This window comes from Elephantulus edwardii, unplaced genomic scaffold, assembly GCF_000299155.1.
Source record: "Elephantulus edwardii isolate Elephantulus edwardi_28Jun2011 unplaced genomic scaffold, EleEdw1.0 scaffold00105, whole genome shotgun sequence".
NCBI lineage: Eukaryota > Metazoa > Chordata > Mammalia > Macroscelidea > Macroscelididae > Elephantulus > Elephantulus edwardii.
The window spans coordinates 8405738-8411072 of NW_006399855.1; positions in this window are offsets into that span (position 1 = coordinate 8405738).

Here is a 5335-nt window from a genome sequence, read left to right on the forward strand (position 1 = left end):
AGTAACACCACATTCTTTTCTCACCTCATCACTTCTTCCTTAATAATTCACTTTCTTGTTGCTATCCAACAAATATATATTTGGGATACTGACCCAAAAACACATGCCTGGGATGTATGCTTATTTCTTAAAGCCATTTACTAAAGTGCTCTGTTAATATCTTTATTAAGTCTATTTGTTTATATTGGCATATATATATTTTTATGTGTGTGTGTATATATATATATATAAATATTATATAATCCATTAACTAGTGAATTGTTAACCCCTTACATCTATTCATCAGCCCAAAGTTTCTCAACTTTTAGTCTTTGTAACAAAGCTTAGCGAACACCTATGTATCTATTAGGACTCACATTAGAACTCTACCATGTGGAGAAAACAGATCCTCTTTGAGAACACAGCAGCACAACAAAATGACTCTCTTGGTCTAAACTAAGCAGCATCTTAAGTTCTTCTCTAAAGCATTTTGTGCTTTCTTGTAGCTAGTATAACATCATCTCATGGTATTAGATCTGTTTAATTGCCCAGCTTCTCTACATATAACCAACTTTTAAACTATGCTTGAAGAATGAATGTACTGGCAGAAGAGCAATCCATGTTCAAGGCAGATGTGAAGTATCCCATAGATGTTAGTAGAGAGAACTCTTCTCCCTGGGAGATGAACTGACACTGTAGCTATTAATATAAGGCATAACTGCTGATTTTCCTTTACTAAATTCCGTTTTTCTGTCCCATCCTAATCAGAGTGCCAAGCCCCAATAGTATGCATTTTCTTTACACTACAGGTGTGAAGACACAAGACTTACAATGTTCCCCATGAGACAAATCTATTAATCAGTGTCATTTTTTCCTCTTTTTTAAAAATTACTGTGTGTGTGTGTGTGTCTGTGTACCGTCAAATCAGATCTGACTGGTACAGGAGGAGATTGTCCCTCCTTTCCTGGCAGAGCATCTGGTAGATTCGAACCATGCTTCTCTGGGATTGCAGTGCAGCTTCTTGCCACTAGGCCACCAGAGCGCCTCATTTTTCCTTTTTAAAAAAATTATTAATTTTAATGAAAGTTTACAGAGACTTTGGATTTCCATTCATTCATTATTGCACTTTTCTCCCTGCCCATGCCTCCCCCCTAGTATCATTTTTGTATCGGCAGTAGTTCTATCTGGCCATAGTACCATAACCAAGTCACATAAATGTTTTCTCTGAGCCTGTATTATGGAACTCATTGCCTTTCTATATCAAGTGTAGCAATTTAAAATTTAGTTTATTATTTCATTTTTTGGCATTTCAAAGTTTTCCTTTGGTGATAATTTTTAGTGAAACTTCATTTAGGTTGTTTGGCTTGTGGATCCCTTCACATCCTATAATATACAATGCACTGAACGCTTCTAGGGTCAAAGACTAACATCCCTGAAGAGTCTGTCATGAAAGCTTCTAGGTTTAAGAAAACAAAACCTCAGAAGTGGAAATTAGGAAGTGCCCTAATAGGAGTCCTATTAGCATAGGAGCTTAAATGCTGGCCTGCTAACCTAAAGGTTAGTGGTATAGCCTGCCAACTACTGCACAGAAGACACACAGTCCCCTTCTAGAAAATTTATAATCTTAGAAATACAATGGAGGATGATGCTGTGATTTGGAACTGATGCTAAGAGGGACTTATCTGATGCTTCATGTCTTCAGGAGTGTTGTTCTTATGGACTGTTGAATTGGAACTGATTCCTAGCTGACTCTTCAGTGGATTTTCAGAGGTAGTAAATCTCATGGAAGACACTGCTGCCCATCTTTCTCCTGGAGAGCAGCTGGTAGCTTTGAACCTCATGCCTTTAAGTTGGCAGTGCAACTCTTTATCACTAGGCCATGAAAGCTCCCTTTAAGAATGTAGTTGTTGGGAGCTCTGGTGGCCTAGTGGCAAGAAGCATGGCCTAGCGGCAAGAAGCTGCACTGCAATCCCAGGGGTGAATGGTTCAATTCCACCAGACTGCTGGAGGAGGGTCAATCTCCTCCTGTACCAGTCAGATCTGATTTGATGGTATACACACACAAAATAAAATTCAATTAGAAAAAAAAAAGAATGTAGTTGTTACAATAACACCCCTTCTCCTAGGAGGACACCATCCACAGAACGTGATTGTTACATGGCATGAAAAACTAAAGCTGTCAGGGGAATTAAATTTGATTATCAGCTGATTATCTAATTTATCTGGATGGGCCTATTACAACCACAAGTCTTTAAATGAAAGAGGAGTAGAGGGTCTTTACAAGATGGAAGTAGTAGAAATTAACCCAAACAATAGCATCCTGAGAAAGACTTGACTGGTCATTGCTAGTGTTGAAAATGGAAGTCACAAATTAAGAAATGCATCAGCCACTAGCAGCTGGGTTGAGCATATAAACAGATTGTTACAGCCTCCAGAAAAGAATATAACCTCATGTGAAATTGTGTTGCACAAGACTCAAAAGTTTGGATTTATGAACTCCAGAAGTGGGTAAAATTTGAGTTGTTTTAAGCCAGTAAGTTTGTGGGGAATTGTTACAGCAGCAATAGCAGATTGTTGTTGTTATGTGCCACTGAGTCGCCTGCGACTCATAGCAACCCTATGTACAACAGCTCTAAACTCTGCTCTGTCCTGTACCAATCTCACCATCTCTGACACACCTGCCCCCATTATTACCCCAGTCACTGAATCAATCCATCTCATCAAGGGTCTTCCTCTCCTGCGTTGTCCCTCCACCCTCTCAAGCATGATGTCCCTCTCCAAGGACTGGTCCCTCCTTGCAACATGTCCAAAGTATGTCAGATGAAGCTTCAGAATCCTTGCCTCCAAGGAGAAGGCCAGCTTCACCCTCTCCAGGACACACCTGTTCGTTTTCTTAGCAGTCCATTGTATATTTAACACTCTTCTCCAACACCACAGCGCAAAGGCATCAACTGTCCTTCTATCATCCCTAGTCATTGTCCAGCTCTCTAATGCATAGCAAGTGATTAGTCTCCAGACTGATATCTTTGCACTTAAACATTTTAGAGAGGTCTCTAACTGCAAACAATACAGTCTCAATACTACAGTCTTTTAATTTCCTGGCTGCTGGTGCCAAGTATTGACTGTGGATCCAAACAAACCAAAACTGTGAACAGGCTTTGCATAAAGGCTAAGATCTTAACAGACAAGTTGGCAGACACAACTGGCACTCCCATGAGTCAAGACACCGAGGCAGGAAAGCAAGAATACACATAGTTCAGTCGGGCCATCCACCACATAAAAACATGGTTTAAAAGCGTTCATTTGGTGAGCAACAATTAACCAGGTTTGTTTTGTGTGCTTTTAGGGCAATCTTGTGCTTTATTATATTTAGCTGGCTGTCATTTCCTTTAAGATGTATATTTGAGTAGGACAAGAGGCGTATTCATCTTATTATCAGTGAGTAGAAAGCAGGAAGAGACAAACGCTCATAAAGGGCCAATGATTAACTTTGCCTGGAATGCCTTCCCACCCTTACAGCTTGCCCTAGTAGTTCATTTCTATTGCTTGAGCAATCAGCAATCAGTTGAGACAGAACTTTTTCCAGGTAAGACTTTTAGTCCTTCATCCCTCCCAAGCTGGGCTATATGTATCCTGTGCTCACCAATTATGACATTGATCACATTTATTGATTGTTGCCTTTTCTGTAAGCTGCTTTAGGCGTATTTGCATCATCCTCAGTTGAGGACAGTGTGGTTTAAGTGGCAGAACTCTAGTGAGAGACTGGGTTTTATTGCTGCCTCCATCTACCATCCATCAGTGGAGGCTTTTGTTGCTATCAACAAGTTTTCAGATCAAGATGGACTATGAAGGAAAGCCTGGCAGGCAAGTTCTGATTATCATCTAATGAAAAGAAAACCAAAGTACTGAAAGAATAACTTATCTACGGTCACATGACTGGTAAGGGCTGGGCTGATACCCCCGAGTCTACTCCAAAAGTAGCAAAGTTTATGCTCTTCACTACTCTGTCTATTCAAAATAAACTTCAGTTACTTGTGGCTATTTCAGCTCATTAATTCTTCAGTTTTTTAAGACCTCTATCCTTGCCAATTAAAACTGTATGCAAAATTTCTAATAAAATACCATTTCCTTAATTTTTTTTTTTTTTACTTTTCAAAGAGAAAAGCAAACTGGGGGGAGAGGTGGGCAGGGAGGAAAGTGTGCAACTATCAATGAATGTAAACCCGAAGTCTCTGTAAACGTTCATTAAAATAAATGAAAAAAAAAGAGCACCATTTCCTCAAATTGGATAATGGAGTCTTATGGCTAGCTAATCTACTGAAAATAAGTTTTTCACTCACTAGATTGTGAAAATGATAAAAGAAAAAGTTTTTAAAAAAATAGGGAGAATTAATCTCATACCTTGGTGTAAGTTTACAATCTTTTTAAAGAGCAATTGGCAATGTCTGTTAAAATTTAACATACACTTTCTCATCAAGTCTATTCTTAATAGTCTCCAGATACCCAAGGATGATCATTTTACTAATTGTGAAAAACTGAAAACTCATTCATTTACTAAAGATAGGCAATTCTTTATCTATCAGTATAGAATGTTCACATTTAAAGCGTATTATGACTCCTTCCTCGAAAACATTTTTTTTTCTGGGGTTCCACTAACAGATGGCAAACCGAACACGCGGAACACATAGATATGCCATTTTGTTCTTCACCCATGATTATTGGAACTTCAGTGAAGGGATTTTCTTATATTTAAAAAAAAAATGAAGATAGGGAGAGCTGAAGTGACAGCATGAAAAATAACAATTTTGGAGAATAAAAGATTTGTGGAGTGAAAGATACTAGGGGCCACGTTTTGGCCTAAAAAGGGCCACTGGGCTAAGAAAGAAATATTTTAAGCTTTCTCAGCAACATTTGGTTTCTGGTGCAAATTTTTATTTGGCCTTTTTTAAAACCAACAACAACACCCCAAAACAATGCTGTAAAAATGCAAAATCTATTTTTAGCTTTATGTCCTATGCCAACTTGTTATTTCATACTAAATATATGCCTGGAATTCCTTATCCTACATAAGAAACACTAAGGGACTCCACTGTTCTTGGAAGGCACAAAAGGATGAACTCTTGAGTTGAGCCTGTGACTTCCATCTTCATACCCTTTACTATCTAAACCAGGTTGTTAAAGAACTATGAAGTTAGAAACAATAGGCATCATTTATGTATTGCTGGTAGTACAACTCCTTACTGATGACACTACCAGAGCTCTCTCTAAAGTTACAAGGACTTCATAGAACTATCTTCTTACCAAGCATTTTTGAATAGCACATATTTTAAATATTTATAACCTCATTTAAAAAAAA